This window comes from Canis lupus, chromosome 12 (genome assembly GCF_048164855.1).
Source record: "Canis lupus baileyi chromosome 12, mCanLup2.hap1, whole genome shotgun sequence".
NCBI lineage: Eukaryota > Metazoa > Chordata > Mammalia > Carnivora > Canidae > Canis > Canis lupus.
The window spans coordinates 47,544,206-47,561,523 of NC_132849.1; the positions used below are offsets into that span (position 1 = coordinate 47,544,206).

Genomic DNA, 17,318 nt, shown 5'->3' on the forward strand with positions numbered 1-17,318 from the left:
CGAAGAAAGGAGAAGTCAAAAGGGTGGAGAAACAGCAGAAGAGGCTGTATGAGCAAAGGTCCAGGCACAAGAACAGGCTCTCTGTGTTTGGGAAGCTACAAGAATCTGAATGTTTCTGGAATGTTGGGTGAAGGGAAGGGAATGACCAGCACTTGCTGGAAGGGTAGGGCAGGGGCAGGCCAGGGAAGGCCTTGTGGACCCGGCAAGGTATTTGAATTTGATCTTGTGAAGCTGTGGGGATGTGGAGCCTTGAAGGATATCAGGCTGGGGGACACATCCCAGTCCTTCGAAAGTTCATGAGCTACAGAAGATGGGCTGGCCACCGAAGATGATAAGGATCCCTTGTTATCAGGTGCACACATTCTGTCTCCTTATTTCCATGGGAGCCTCAGGCTCTTCATTCAAGGAATTGTCACTTCAAGTGGAGAACAAGCAGAACAGCAAATTCTCAAGAGCCACCTGTGCTTTTCCCAAAGTGTTGTTTGCAGAGTGGGAGGAAAGGAACTTGACATGAGATATTTGGATTTTGGGGACAACCGGTATATTTTGCACATTGCTGCAGGGCATCAGGGTGTCCTCTTGATGCTCAATTACACCCTGCATGTTTTCGTGGAAAACACTGAGGACACAGCATGTTTGTGGCCAGCACATCTCCAGATACATCTGATGATGCCATTTCCCCTTCCCTAAATATTTTACCCTCAAAAGCAAAGTAGACTCCATTGCACGCTAAGCAAGGGCTTCTGCAAAAGCAAATAGAATGAAAGGGAGAAGAGGAAGCTCCTCTTTATCAGTCTGTCTGGACAGAGGAAGTGTGGTTGTGACAGTCTGTAGCATGGCGGGAGCCTCACATGTCAGAACTCATCCTGATCAGTGGCCGTGAGGGGAAGAGCACTTGTGTTGCAGGCAGGTGATCTGTTTTAGTCCAGTTCTCCCCTGAATAGCTGTGAGGCCTTGGGTGTCTCATTCCCTCTCTGGCCATTGAACTAGATGTGCACTTCTTGCTCCAAAATGCTCCATGTGGTCACTGAAGGGTTCTTCCTCCAACTCTGAGTCCTTCCACCCATTTTATCTTAAACATTTTGTGATGGTCTTTATTATTTATAACCAGCTATTTCCAAAGAGGATTTGAGTCAGCTTATAATAAGAGATGTGGTCACAATGGAATCATTAAAAGGCAATTAATATCAAATGCCACTTGATAGGTAGTAGTGATGGGGTGAAAAATATACCAGAAGCCGATGATGAAAATAGCTTTCTCAAGTAAGTACCAAAGGAGTGCTCTGAGCTCCCTGGCTGCCAAAGAGAAGGAAAGCCCCTCCCCATGCTCAGAAAGAGCCTTCTGTACTCAGGCAGCTGGACGTGTGCTAGCACCAATGTAAGAGGTGCAGTGAGCACTTGAATCTACACATCATCAGTAGCACTTCTATAAAGATGTAAGATACTCAGGATACTCTACATGTGGCTTTGCTTGTTTTCCCTCTCAGAGACTCCTATTTCCTTTGGCAGCAGCAAACAGATATGTCTCAGAATCTGATGAAGGCTGACAAATATAAGGTTTGCATTGAGCATTTTCTAGAAAGTGGTCGAAATAAGTAGGGCCTGTTCTTTGTGGAGGTGGATATGAAACTTGAGCTTTCCTTCCTGGGGAGCCAATGCCCCGGGTCTTGGAAAATCCACATTGCATGTGGGATTTGAGCCTCTCCTGAGCCCCGACCCCATGCCAAACAGCCCGCAGGCAATCCTTTCCTCCTGCCTAAGAGGCCACCTCAGGAGCCTTTCTAAGGAGCCAAGCACAGGGCTTTGAACAACTTTTTTCTCCTATTGATTTACAGAAAACTTTTGGGGGTTTGGGGAGTCTACCTTTCCTACTCTGAAGCAAGCTGAGAAAATGTCACGTACTGAGTAGATACTCTGCACAGCAACCTGTTGAAACTAGAGAAAATAAAACCTTAGCTTGAAAATGAGCAAGTGTTATGTTCTGCAGTCGCCGCATTGGAAACACACATCTGTTGCCTGAACTGTGGCAGAGACAGAAAACCGTCCTTCAAAACGGCTGTGATCCTGACTCTGCATAAATTCGGGAGCTGCTCTGGGAACCCAGGGCTCTGAGGCCTACCTTCTCTCCACTGCATCTGCGAGTAACTCATGCTAAGGATAATATAAGATACGTGGGTGCTCAGACGTGTGGGGAACTTAACCCATAGCATAGCGGAAGCAGTATGTATGTCTGTGTTTAACTCAGGGCTGGGGAAAAAATGCTAAATTTAGGGCTCAAAGCATTGGCTCTACAACCATCTTCAGTACCATGTGACTTTTAAAGCTGAAAGTGTTTACTTCTAGTTAATCGGGCTGCACACAGGATGGAGGCTCAGCTGAGAGGTTCACATGACCCCACACTCAGCATAAAGATTGGTGGTGCTGGAGCTCTGGGCATCTCTAACTAGCAAAGCCTAAGAACTTGAATCTTGTTAACACCTTCCTTGCTATTCCTCTGACTTCCCCCAGTCTACTAAAGTCTCCCACCCCCATCACTAATTTCCTTTCTCTCTCTATGAACTCTAACGCACATTCTCATCTTGTTACCTCTTTGAGATTTCCCTTGACCACTCAAACCAGCAGTAATTATAGGATTGTAAACTCAGGGAAGATCAGGGTTGGCAGGGCTTTGGATTTGACTCAAATCCTCTTTGGAAATAGCTGGTTATAAATAATAAAGACCATCACAAAATGTTTAAGATAAAATGGGTAGAAGGACTCAGGACACGTCACCTCCTCTCTCCTTCAAGGGGAGGGATTCCTTAGAAAGTATCTTTCACTGGTGCTCCTCCAGTGTTCTGCTTGAACCCTGACAGTGATGGCAAGCTCACTACGTCTTGTGTAGTGTACTACTTAAGAGCTTATACTCTGCAAACAAATAGAGCTAGGTTTGAAATAAGCTCTGTCCCTTACTGATTGGTTGTTCCAGGGTAGTTTTTGTAACCTCTCCGAATCTAAGTGTCTTACCTCTAAAATGAAGTTAATAATAGTGTCTACTTGATAGGATTGTTAAACTACCCTTGAGTTTTGACCAAGGTTGTATCTTCTAGAGACTAGTGTCTGCAAAAGATACTTTTAGGGAGATCGCCCCTTTTCATTTTTAAAAAAGTTAAGGTTTATAGACGTCGGAACTAAATATGAAATAAAGCCAGCACATCTACATAGACATTTACACAGACACATGTTCTACTCTGGACGGCTGATACTGGGTTTATTAGTTTGCTAAGGCTGCCATAACAAAATACCACAAGCTGGGAGGCTTAAACAATAAAAATTTATTGTCTTGGCAGGGTTGCTTCCTCCTGAGGCCTGTGACGGCAGGATCTGTTCAAGGTCTTTCTCCTTGGCTTGCAGACAGCTGTATTCTCCTTGTCTCTTATTGTTGTCTTCCCTCTATGCGCATCTCTTTTGGTATCTAAATTTCTTCTTTCTATAAGGACAGCAGTCATGTTGGATTAGGGCCCACCCTAATAACCTCATTTTAATTTGATTACCTCTGAAAGACCCCATCTCCAAATAGCCTCACATTCTGAGGTGCTATTGGAGATTAGAACTCCAACATAACTTTTTTTTTGGGGGGGGCACAATTTGTGCCACAACTTTGAGTAATGGATAAGGCACCAGGCTGAGCATCCAAGAGGCTTGGATTGGGTTCAGATTCTATCAGTGACTGGTTGCATGTTTCTGGCTGATTCTCTGGACCTGCGTTTTTCTCACCGTGACACGGGTAGGTTGACCTGCATGACCACTGAGTTCCTTCTAGCCTTAGAGTTCTATGGTTTGAGTGGCCCATTTGTTTTGACAGAGACTCAAAGGGAAGATGCTAAGTGTGGGACTCAGATAGTAAGGGGACAGGTGTTTCTGAGTGGGGAGTCTTGTGCCGTTGAGTTGCCCTCAGATCATACCAGATGGTTGTAAGAAATGGACAGCAGCTTTCCATGGTTCTAAAAGAATTCTTTCCTTCTCTAACATCCTGTTTACAATCCTGTTGCTTGGGGGAATGGCCCTATTTTAGCTACACTGCTGTATTTTGAAGGTCTTAAAAGCTCCATAAAGCAATGATTTGGCATGAGGTAGCTGAGGAATTCAGTGACTTTAAGAGCATATTTGTAGTATTTCATAAAAATAAATCAACTTTTACCTTTTATGGGAGTAAACATTTTCAATTGGGAGAGTGGTGGATTTTTTCCTCCTCTACTCTAATTCTTAGAATAGTCTTGCAAAAATGGCACCCAGGAGAGTCCTTTGCACATTTCTTCCTCTTGACATACTGTTGAAGTCATTGTTAGGAAGGTTTTATTTTTGTTAAGTGATGGTGTTTAAATGTTGGTCCATTTTAACAGAACACCAAAGCCATCAACATATAATTGGATTAATATTAATTCTCATTCCAATGAGAAAGGCATTTTGTAATCACTTGTCATTTAACCCTGACAGCAACCTTTTCAGGAAAGAAGAAGACATATGACAGATCCCTGCATGCTGTAAGATGAACCATTTGTGATACCTCTCCATTCAGGGACAGAGTGGAAGAGTATGCCAAACCCCTCCCTCTCACAGCATGGTACTGAGCACACACCAGGATTTTCACAAAGGGAAAGGGAGATTGGTCCTTTTTGCTGGCTGTAAGAATCTAGACTTAAACCCACATAGGGAAAAGTTTAGGGTGGTTGATGTTTGTCAAATGTAACTAGGAGATCCCGATTCACAGCAGGTGTACCCTGGGTTAACTCTCATTTTGATGCATGTGATGATGCAGTGATGTATTTGTCAAAATTTTCTCTTGAAGAAAGTAACTACCTCTTGGGATTTGGAGCAAGGCATCTTCCAATGAAGGAGAGCTTCTCCCAAAAATCCTTGCAGTGATCAAGGTGGGGAATGAGGGCCAAGGTCAGTTAGTGCTACCACTGCCATTTGGTCATATTTTGTGAAAGGATACCATGGCTAGCTGTGTCCTCCCTCCTGAAGTGGAGCAGTGAGTACTGTGGAATCTGGGTACAGCAGGAACTTCTAGAAAAGAGCAGTTTTCACCATCCAGATTCTCATAGACTGGCCTGGTTTTGAGATGGTGAGAAATTTAGGCTGTATCTGGATATTTTACTTTGTTCCTTTGTGAAGAAGTTGCCAGTGGTATTGTCTTAACCCAGATCAAGGAAATCCTGGCATGCTTTTCTGCCAAGAGGGGACCAAGGAGCTCAGAGCTCAGACTGACTCTGAGGATCTAGGCCTCTGCTGTTAGAGCACCTGGTGAGCCTGGGTCAACATCCTAAATTCCAGGCCAAGTTAAGGCTGACTCATTCTGTCTCTTGTTGCAGCTTGAAGAGCAATTGATGCATCACAGAAACCTCAGGAAAATATTTTGATCAGGGAAAACTGATTTTATAGATTCTAATGTGAAATCTTTTAGTAAGTGAAGCATTACAAGCATGGTTGTGAGAAGCTTTACAAATGACAAGATTCTTCTTTCTGTGTCTATAACCAGAGAAGTCCCAGGGATGGAGCTTAATTAAAAAATGCTCCTGCTTGTGGGAGGGGCGCTGGACTGGTAACATGACTATTTGTGACCATTCTCCTTCAGAAGCAAGTGTGAGTTGGGTTTCAGAGCTATTCCCTGGATTTGGGTTGAGATCTGTCATTTCCATAGAGGTCTGGAATGGATTATCCTTCCAGTATTCTGCTTTCCATGTCTTTTTCTTTCCAAGAGAAGGGGAGAGCCCAAGTCACTACATCTGCCTCCCTCCCATGTTCTCACAGGGCCTGCCATTCATCAACATCTTTTGTGGCCCTTTCTCATTCACTGAATAAATATCTATTCCTCTTGGAAAGCAAGCAGCCATCTTAGCCATCAGTAGGTCCTCCCTCAACCCTATCACCATTACTATCTCTCTTCTTTAGATACCACGTCCCCAGGCAGCAGATCTAGGAGGTTAGGATGATGTTTGGGACTTCAGCTCTTCGAAAGTTCTATCCTTACCCAAGCAAAAGCTGGATTTGCACCTAAGAACTTTCTTCTTGAGGGATCCAGTCCTCTACCCCCACTTGCCTTTTGGGACGATGGGCACCATCCTGTCAGGGTCAATGGGAAAGAGCAAGCAAGGACACTCTCCAGCATGCTAAGTTCAATTTGGGCATCCCGTGAGCATTCCCTGAGGGGCCAATGAGTGCCAGGCCATAGGCAGTGTGGCCATGAACCCACTGTGCTTCTTACTCTCAGGAGCTCAGCCTCTTGAAAAAGATAAGATACCCATGGGGAGAGCTGCCTTATCTGAGACCTGGGATTAACGTCTGCCACAATTACTTCACAGCAAGGAATCCATACCTGTTTTGATGAATAATTAAACAAATAAAATGCCAAAGGGCTGCTGGAAAGGAATGTCCGGGAGGGCAAGTGCTCTGAGATCTGGGGAAGTCAATGGAGAATTTCTGGAGATGGCCTGGGTAGCCCCACAGGCCATTCAGGAGTTGACCAGATGGAGAAGAGCGGGAGGGCCTTCCTGGCAAGAGAGTGGCCCCAAGGCTGGGAGGGACAGCGCAAAACAGAAGGGGGCTGAATATATACATACTTCTTTAAAAAACAGTCTTTTAAAGTTTTCCTTTCCTCGTTTTACTCTTACTAACCCATTTATGTGACTGCCCCCCCACCCCAATTCTGATTTGCTCTTTGATATTATGTATTTTTTTTTAACCAGGCTGGGGAAGTGCTGCATTTTAAAGCTTCTCTCGCCTGCCAAGTTGTGTTCCCAAGCCCTCTAAGCTCCACATGCAGCCAGAATAACTTTAGGATGAAGCTCATTAATAATGTGCATGCTAAATCACATCCTCTGTAGGAGGCCTAGAGAGGGGGGCTCTGCCCCTGTCATTGAGCTTTCAGAGATGGCAGCTCGCAAATAGGACACCCCGTCCCCAAAGCCTGGAAGGCTGGAGCTGTCCACACAGGTGTCCTGGGGGGACATTGCTTTGGTGAAATTTCTCCATCCAAGGTGGGTCCTCAAGTACAGCAGCTTAGTCACCTTAAATATAGCTGCTTTCTTGTTCAGCATCTTTGTTGCATCTCCGTGGATGATCTTAGTTGGGGGAAGGGGATTTCCAACGGCATGTCACTTAGCATGACTACGCCCATTAGTTATAATTAAACAGGCTGCTGCAATGATTGCAAATAAATTTAGCACCAAAAGGATTGTGCAGAGCCATAATAGCAGTCTTCAGACGACAAATCATCCAGGCTTTCCAGCAGACTCTGGAGGGGCTCAGGGGACAGTTGTCTCCCTGGTGGATGACCGCACTTCTCAAGGGCAATGCTTCCTGGGAGCAGATGCAGCTCAGGTCTATTTCAGGCAACATTCTCAAGCTGTGGGACCCTGGGAGCATCTTGTTACTTTTCCTAACATTTGTGAACCATTTTCCCCCCTGCTTCATCCTGAATGCATCTGCATCATCCATCTCTTGCTTCCTTCTAGGAGGCAAAGATGCCCGCTGTTCACAGCAGGTTTTCCCTGTGATCTGGCCACTCTCAGCGCCTATGCTCCTGCAGGATCTGGAGGAAGCTTGAGAATCCACGTGGACACCTCACTCCTTAAGCTGAAAGCCGGTTGGTGGTCTCCCTGAGACAATCATCATCAGGTGAAGCCAAATCCCACCTTGTGCTCTTGTGGTTAACATATAGATATCATTCTGGCTATTTTATGTCCCAAAAAGCTGTGCACTTGTGCCTTTGGTATCCTCTCACCCCCACACAGGCAGTGTTTCATTAGACTTCTTGAAATAGGGACACAAAATATGAGGGAAGGAAAGGAGTATCCAAACCAGAACACCAAATAAATTGTGAGAGGAATAATGAATGACTAGCTGGCTCCCTGAGCAGGATGTAGGGAATCAAGAGGAAAGGCTATTATTTATAATAAAGGTGTGAGCTATTTATTATTCTAGCCTTTTGCATGAGGGCATCTGAGGGGAATGGTCAAGAGCACAGAGCACAACCGTAGTGCTGGATTGCCTGGTTTTGAATCTTGGCTTTGGTGCTAATTGGCTGAGGGACCTTAGGAAAATAGCTTAACTTCTCTGAGCCTCTCCATGTGTAAAATGGGGGATAATAGTATTTTTGCCTCATAGGATTGTTGTGATAGTTATATGAGACAATCTATGTGGCATGTACCATGAAGGGTCTGTATCTTGTGAAGTTCTAGCAACTCAGTATTTTCCAGTACATAGTCATTATTACCTTCACAGTTTTGTCATCATCATACACTTATGTATTTGCCTAATACGTAAAGAGTTAGCAAAACTTTTTAAAAATCATGAATATAGCAGATATCTTGAAAGGTGCACAGAGCATAAATGTATAAATCAATAAATTATCATCAAATATCAAGAAACTAAACAGGGTGAGGACCTTGGAAACCCATCTTGTGCCCCACTCCCATCTCTCTAGGGGAAACCTTATTCTCATTCTCATACTCTGTGTTTTACTTTGCCTGTGTCTGCTCATTGTCCATATGGGATCACATGGTATACGTATTTGTGTGTGTCTGACTCCTATCATTTAGTGTTATGTGTGGGACAACAGCTCTGTTGTTATATAGGGCTGGGTTCCTTCATTTTCATTGCTGTATGGTATTTCATTGCATGAAATCGGCACCATCATGCATTGATTCTGTGTTCATGGAGATTTAAGTTGTTTTCAGTGTGGGGCTATTATGAATAATGGTAGTATGAGCATTTTTGTACACACTTATTAAAACACAGAGTGTAATTGCTGGGTTGTATGATATATGAATATTCAATTTTAGTAGGTCGTGTCAGACATGCTTTCTAATGGTTGCACCAACTTATAAGTCCCGACTATGCAAGTTCTTGTTGCTCTGCATCCTTGTCAACACTTAGTATTATCATTGCTTTCACTTAGCCATCCTGAGGATTGTGTAGTAACACTTTATTGTGATCTTAATTTACATTTCCCTGATCACTAATGGGATTAGGCATCTTTTCATATTGGCCATTTGGATCTCTTCTTTTGTGAATGCCTGTTCAAGTCTGATTTGTAGAAATCCTTTATCTGAACACAAGCCCATTGTTGGTAGCATGTGTTGCAAATACATTTCTCATTCTGTATCAACTGGGTTTGAACTTTAGATTTATCTTCAGGAGTAATATTTGTGAAATTATGAGTATGATGTTTAGTTATTTTTTTCTAAAATATGTATCTGTTTTGGATAAAAGTTTCCTCCTGTTCCAACTGAAATGGTTTCCTTTATCATTGCTGGTATGCCTTATCACCTTTTAGGAATCACTCCATTATTTATTTAGTCTTCATAAAAAAAAGGTTTTCTGTGTTACCATTGTTACCACTGTTTTCCAGGTTTCACATTAGAGGCATTGAGAGGTTTCATAACCTCCTCAAAGACACACACCTAAGATGAAGACCCAGGTGGAGTTGGTTCCAGAATTCAGACTGTCTCCATTGTATCACTGGTCAGCAGGCTATTTTATCACCTTTTGTATATTCAAATTTTGAGAGATCCTCTGCATCCCTACAGAGCCTTATATGTAATAGATTCCTCAGCAACAATTTAAGGGATGGGTGGATGGATGGATGGATGGATGGATTGGTAGGTGGATAGATGGATGGATAATGGATGGATGGAATGATGGGTGACTTTGAAGGTCAGTGTTTTCACCAAGGCTCTCAGCCTGGGGAGAAGCCTATTCTCAGGCCAGGCCCTGGATGTCTAAAGCCTGGACTGTGACCCTACAGCAACCCTGCAAGGGTCTTTCTCTCCTCAGTGGCCTTAGGGTAGAGCTGAGATGAGGAATAACAGCCTTAGTCTTGCCTTTGTTGAGAATTCTTGCCTTATCTTCATCAGTGCAGTAGCTGTTTTAGAAACTCTTATTTGCAGACGAAGTGAACATTAGCAGTCAGCCTTCTCCCATGAATTGTTAAACCAGCTCTGTCTAAATGTCAGGACCAGGGTTGGGCTGTGGGTTCTCCTTTGAGATGGCTTTCAGACCCCGGCATGGAGAACCATTCTCACTCTTTCTTCAGGCAGAGGACAGACAGACTCAAGGGTTAATCCCCATGTTCTCGAAGCCTACTATGTTTGATTTCACCTCACTTGTGCTTTTCTTTGCCACTGAAACAGGGCCTTACTCACTTGAACATTTGCTAGCTCTGTCCCAGGAGCTGATCGAGGTGTTTCTGTAGAAAGGCTGGTAAATTGGATTCTGTCTAAAGAACACTGATGAGGATCCCCACAGGGAAGGCTCCACTGGGGGCTGGGATGAGGTGATCTGAGTGTCACTGTTCCTGGCTATAAATTGTTCTTGAGTTATCTTTTGAAACTTTGTTCATAAGTAGCCACCAGCACATTTTCCCGTTCTGAGCGCTGGTGATGTGCTATTCTGGACTCTTTCTGAGCACTTGCCTGGGAAAGTGCTTGTTGTATTTAATAAATTGCATTGATTTATTGCCTTTATTGATCTGCTGGAGCACTCTGTATTATCAGAGGTGATAGCCTTCTTAGGAAAACATGGAAGGTCTCTTCATTAGCATCCATTTTTCTACGAGGCTTTGGAGGGTGAAATACCAAGATGCACAGTGTTCATTCTGGTGATATATTGAACACCATCAGAGTGAACAATGGCTTTGGCATAAATCAGGTGGAAGGAAGGAATTGAGACCATTTGCCATAGGCTTGCTAGAGATTTTGTGATGAAATGAGCAGGCTACTTTTCTTTCTTTCGGTGATGACAACTCCTCTCTTAATTTTCCACAGGGAAGTAGCAGCAGGCTGAAGTGGCTCCTTAGAGAGAAGCACACCCCCATAGCCATATGAGTCTATGATGTTTGAACACATCCCACTTAAGGCTTTGGGAGTGATGCCACTTTTGTGCCTCTGCTTGCTTGTACTGGTTGGTACCCTGACCCTTACTGTGACAAGCTCTCTTTCTATCCCTCTATACTCTGTCCCAGATCCAGCTGCATCTGGGACTAGCTCTGGGGCTTCCTGCATGCAATAGGCACTGAGTTTTAGGGAGAAGACTGGATTGACCTGAGAAAGATGCTGAGAACAAAAGGAGGCATTCCTCACTGACACTTCTGCCTCCTTCCACTATATTTGGCCAGCCAGCCTCCTTCCTGAGTCCTGCCTGAAGTCCTTCTTTTGCTCCTGAAGAAGCCTTGTAAAGTCTGGTACCTGCCTTCACCTCCTCACGGAAAATCCTGTGGGCTTAGGAGCCCCATATCTGGGTGCTTTAGATCCTGACCGCTGCAAATGCTCTGCCTTCCTTGTGGATGTGTTCATTGAGCACAAAAAACTCCTTGGATCTTTCCCGCCTCTGCCCAGAAGCAGATGCCTCTCCTTGCACGCTTACAGAGAAGCATGCTTTCTCTCAGGGGACCTCAGGCCAGCACTTGTGGGGACGAGGGACAGTTCTGAGTTTGAGTGTAGTCCTGAGCTGTGTGACCTTGGGCAGATTACTTAGTTTCTCTGAGCTTCAGGTCCCTTATTTGCATGATGTGGATAATAATGCCAAACTCAAAAGATTACTGCAAGGACTAAATGTTTGCCAAGTGCTTAGCGGTGTCTGACACATAATGCCTGTTCAAACAATGCCAGCTATCGTTATTAGCGAAGTTTCTCTAAATGCACATTAAGCAGGCAGCACTCAGAGCTGTAGCCAAATGTGTGTCGCGTTCTCTGGAGGCCCTGGGGGTACAATGGTGAGTGGGACTAACATGGCCCTGCCTGCAAGGAGCTTATTATTCAGTGGATGAGACTGGCAACAAAACAGACAATTAAAACACAGCATGAGAGGTTCTATGGCTGGGGTAGTAGTGAGTGGAGGAACATTACTAGTTATAGTAGGAGCATGGCGGGGGGTGGGGGGAGATCCTCCAATCCAGCAGGCATCAGATCTAATGCCAGCTTGCCCCTGGCTGAGAAGAGCCTCGAGAAGCTGACTCAGACAGGGAGGGCTAAGGAGCAGGGGCAGCGCTGGAAGCCTTCTGTTTATAGGTGAACAATCTTTTATGAAACCAACACCCCTATTCCCACCCTGGCCAACCCCAGCAAAGAAAAGCCTTCCAGGGCAGCCCCAGTGGCCCAGCAGTTTAGTGCCTCCTTTGGTCTCCAGTGATTCTGGAGACCTGGGATCGAATCCCGCGTCAGGTTCCCTGCATGGAGCCTCCCTCTCCCTTGGCCTGTGTCTACCTCTCTCTTTCTCTGTGTCTCTCATGAATAAATAAATAAAATCTTAAAAAAAAAAAAGAAAAAAGAAAAGCCTTCCACCTCTCTAATGTCACTGGGCCGTTTAAAAATTGTATGTGATCGGGATCCCTGGGTGGCGCAGCGGTTTAGCGCCTGCCTTTGGCCCAGGCACGATCCTGGAGACCCGGGATCGAATCCCACATCGGGCTTCCGGTGCATGGAGCCTGCTTCTCCCTCTGCCTGTGTCTCTGCCTCTCTCTCTCTCTCTCTCTCTGTGTGACTATCATAAAAATAAAATAAAATAATTAAAAAAAATTGTATGTGATCAACCTGACTTCTCTTGGCAATTATTTGTGACACCTGCCCACTGTTCTTTCGCCCCTGCCGGAATGTGTGCTCCCTAGACACAGGGCTCTGGGCTGTCCTATCCACTGTGCTCAGCACAGGGTATGGCAGTTTTGCATATTCAACAGTATTAATAAGCTACTTGAGATAGAGCAGAACCCTGAGATTTGCCACATGAGTCCCTTTCACAAATGCCCAAGGTCCTTGTATATCTCTGTCCCCTCCCCTCCTTCCCATGAGCTGGTGACTGGTTCACAGAGGGGAAGCCCTCCGCCCCAGCTGGAGCTTGAGCTGGGAGTCCTCTTCACCCTGGCCAAGCTGAGGCCAGCAGCCCCCTCCCAAAGCTGGTCCCAGAGCATTTGCTCCTGCAGTGGGCTCTGTGTTCCTCAAGGCTCCCTGTACTTCATATCTGATAATCAATGCTGCCCTTATCTTTAGAGGAAATGCTGCCCAGTGATATCACACACTGAATCGATTAAAAGCAGAACTTTGAACTCATCTGTTTGGAGAGGTCTCCTTAGAGAGGATAGCTCAGTCCTCCCGCACCATGGCCCTGCTGCCTGCCGGAAGCCCCACCTGCGGCTGGGGAGCAGCTCCCGTGGCAGGGCCCCAACAGCTCACTCCACATGCAGGGGCTCGGGCAGCAGCCATTTGATGTTTTCATCTACAGCGAAGTTACTGTCTCCCACCAACCCCTCCTCAACTTTTGTGTTTAGCTCTGTTCCAACAGAACAACCTCTTTCCCTGTTTTGGTTTTGATTTAGTTTTTTTTTTTTTTAATCCAGAGCTCTCACTGTTGTATTTTCCCCGAGGAGAAAATCCCCACCAGATGGATGTTCGTATTCATTTGGATCTTCCTAGCCCTCTCCTGGGTGGGACTGGGATGTGCAGGTGCAAGAGCTGGTCTCTTCATTGAGAAAGGAGACTGGAAAAAAAGAGTTCAGGAGGTGTGATCAAAAAAGGTGGGTCTGTGCTATGGATTCAGTCCTGGAGGGAGACCCATGTGTCCCAGGAAGGCCAGGGCAGTCTCCATGGAGGGAGTGGGACTGGAGTTGGGTGTTGGGGGGGTGAAGGAAGGATTTGAAGAGGCAGGGGATGGGGTAAGCATACTTGTCAGTGGGAAGGGGAGGAGCAGCTTGATAGAGCACAAAGCTGCGGGTGAGCATGTGTACCCAAGGGGAAGGAGGAAGCCCAGTTGGGGCAGCCTGGCCACGTGACAGACGGCCTGTGCCAAGTATGGAGGTTAATTTAAGCGTCATCCTTACTAGGCTGTGGTACCCAGTTTTCTGGTCAAATACCATCTAGATGCTGCTGTGAAGGTCTTTTTTAGATGTGATTCATATTTAAAGCAGTAGAGTTCGAGTAAAGTGGATTACCCTCCATCATGTGGGTGGCCCCATCCAATCAGTTGAGGCATAAAAAGCAAAGGCTGAGGTTTTCCAAAGAGGAAGGGATCCTCTCAAGACTGCGACATAGGCACCTTGCCCGTGTTTCCAGCCTGCTGCCCTGTGGAATTCAGATTCAAGACAGCAATGTGAACTTTCAATTGCCAGCTTGCTGGTCCACCTTACAGACCTCAGCCTTGCCAACTCCCCCACCATTCCATGAACCAGTTCCTTAAAACAAGTCTCTCCCTCTTTCCATCTATTTACTTATATCCCATTGGTTCTGTTTCTCTGGAGAACCCTACAAAGTGGGGCTTTGCTGAGTGATTATACTCAGAAGGCAGCTTCTGAGAGCCAAACTTCCTTTGCAGGGTATTTGGAGACCAGACATTGAGTCAAATTCTGCAGCCAAGTTCATTGTCCATGAGACTCCCCAGAAGAGTCTATGCGAAGGGAGGCCCTGGGCCTCTTAAAATAGAACTTCCATGCAGACACAGGACAGGTGTGTTGGGTGGAGCCTGTCTCAGTCCCAGATTTTCTTCACTTTGTGGGCAGAGGTGGTTCAGTTGACAAGAAGTCCCTATACCAGTGGACATTTTTCTTATAAAAACCAATGCTCTTGCATTCTGTTGTGCAGCAGAAAGATTGCTTTTTTGGTAAGCAGGCTTGGCTTTTTTTTTTTTTTTTTGAGCCAGTTGTGAGAAGTATCTCTTTTGAAGGCTGCTGTGCAAGTGAGTCCCCACAGAAATGTGCCTGGGCTGTCAGGTGCGAGGAGAAATATCTTTAGTAAGAGTAGGTCATGGAATGAGACTTCCCCACTGCAGCATGGATGGGCAGAGGGGGTTTCCACAAGGACAATTCTTAAGAATCTCTGTAAAAATGCATGAATCCATCTGTCTCCTCTCTCTTCCTTGGCTTCAGATGAGCTGAGCCATTTAAAAATTCCCCAACAAGGGACCCGAGGCACCAGGAGAAGTGATGAACAGATTTTCAATTTGGCCTCGATTTGCATGAAAGTTTTTCTTTCTTTCTTTCTTTTTTTTTTTCTTTTTTCCAATTGAGATAATCATCTGAACTAGAGCCTGGTGATGGGTTGTGGGTCTTCCTCCTAAGAGGAAGATTTTTGATAGGTCTGGACAGGCTGCTGGTGCTCCTGGGTCAAAGGCTCTAACCTCGGGTCAAAGGCTCTAACCTCAGCATCTGGAGAGAAGGAAGAAATGGCAGAAGGGGAGGCAGAGAGAAAACAGACCATCAGAGCAGCACCCAGGGGTGGAGGGAGGGACTTTGCACCCCTGCCGGCCATGCACATCCACCCTGGTCTCCCAGCGCTACTGCTCAGTGGCTCTCCCAGAGCGTCCTCCAGGGGGCGTCTCCTCTTCTATGGAGCTAACTGATTTCTTTCTATGAGGGAGGCTTTGTAATTTTTCAAAGACAGGAGAGTGGGGACCTCAGACAGAGCCTGGGGGCTCTGCTGCCCTGGGAACTGGAACCTGGCCTTTCTGAGGGAATTGCAGAATTTTTAAGTGCAAATTGAGTGGCAGTGGTGGTAGTGGGCTTGGGAGGCATTCTGGCTGGAAGAGGAGGCCAGAGGACATATGTTGAGGCTCCTGGTGTTGGTAATTTGAGTTGTCTTTGGTGGTGGTGGTGGTGGTGGTGGTGGTAGAGCATGAGTGCTTGGGAGGACTATAGAATAATAACAATGGCTAACATCGATTGAGTGCTTATTTTTTTCCCAGGCACCAGCCTAAACCTTTACTCATATTTGGTCATTTGCTTGCCACAGCACACCTATAGGGTGCTCTTATCATTCTTGTTTTCAGATGGGGAGAGAAGTCAGGAACTTGCCTAGCCCCCTAGCCAGTAGGCGGCACAGCCAGGTGACATGCAGGGCGTCCCCTTTAGAGCCTGTGTTCCTCGGCTCTGTACACGCTCACACTCCCTCCTATCTGCCTCTTGGTCTTGACACCACGTCCTTTCCTGCAGCCTCACATGTGGGCCAGCCCCTGGGCAGTCCTTTGGATGCCAGCATAGACCTTCCTGGAGGCTACTGCAGCCTATGTCAAGGATCTTCCGACTCAGACAGGAGCTTCCCTGGAGCCTTGTTCAGACCTTTCATCCTGCTGACATTCCCTCCAGCCTCCCTCTCTCGCCATGTCACATCCTCCCACTGCCTGGGAGGCCCCAGCTCTGGGTCTACCCACTCAGAGACTGTGTGGGAAGGGTTACCTCCGGGGACAGTGCTCTTTGGGGAGAAGTTTCAGTTTGGGCTAGCAGGTACATTGGATTCTCACAGTAGAAATACCAGGATAAGCTTCGAGCCTGGGGAAAACAAATCCAATCCTATAAATAGGATGTCTGTGCCCCACAGGAAGAAGAGGACAAGCAGACAAGTAGGAATGCGTCTCTACCCTCCCCTGTACCCTGGTGAGGGAAAATCCACCTGTGGCATCTGGGTCTTATTTGGAGACCCTCCTGCAGGGCACAGGAAGAAAGGGCCAAAAGCCTGGGTCTGGGCAGGAAAATTTCAAACAAACAAAAAAAAAAGCAGAATAAATAATAATAGTAGAAAGGGTAGTTTGGGGTGCCTGGGTGGCTCAGTCAGTTAAGCGTCTGCCTTCTGCTCAGGTCACCATTCCAGGGTCCTGGGACTGATCCCCGTGTCAGGCTCCCCACTCATCAGGGAGCTTGCTTTTGTCTGTCTGGGCAAGAAGGGGGTCCAGTGGGTGTGAAGGTGACTGTGGTGGGGTGGCGGGGCGGGGGCAGGATACTGCACCTGGGAGCCGTTTCCTTCAGGAGAGAGAGAACGAAGCTTTCACCTGGTGCTGTGGCCGGGGTGGGTGTTTCACGCACCACAAGAGCTCCTTGTGGTCCCTTGACACTGGGAAGAGGAGGGTGCTGTGTGTGCAACACCCACCCCTCAGCCCTGGGGCAGCCCGGCTGCTGGGCGGCTGGAGCTCCAGGCCTCCCCAGCCGGCTGCCCCCTCTGCTCAGGAAGTAGCCTCCCCGTTTGTGCTGTGATGTCGGTGAAAAATGACCGAGAGACCCATAATTAAAGTGTTGACCGGAGAGAATTAAATTATAAAAATGCTAAGAGTGGCTCCTCATTAGAGCCTGCTGGGCCAGGGGGCTTGGGTGAGGGCCTGCGGGCGGTTCACAGGACAGGTCTGCGGGAGCTCCGCAGGAGGCCGCTGACCCCAGGGCGGCCCTTGACAGACCCCACGACCAGGCATCGCCCAGCCCCCCAATTTTATAAGTGGAGAAACTAAGGAAGCAGACAGGAAAAATTGCACAGGCCAGGTTTCAGGTTTCAGGGGACCTGACAACTCTGCCCCCCGCGCCCCCCCCC

The 17,318-nt window shown here is 46.6% G+C and overlaps 1 long non-coding RNA gene across 2 annotated transcripts in view; it reads left to right on the forward strand.

Annotated features, from left to right (window-relative positions):
* LOC140600724 (uncharacterized) overlaps positions 1-17,318 on the forward strand; it is a 111,980-nt gene that overhangs the window by 81,754 nt on the left and 12,908 nt on the right. For both annotated transcript variants that reach the window (XR_012003885.1, XR_012003884.1), the window contains one exon: positions 7,497-7,659. This is a non-coding gene — a long non-coding RNA (uncharacterized lncRNA). The remainder of the gene's footprint in view (positions 1-7,496; positions 7,660-17,318) is intronic.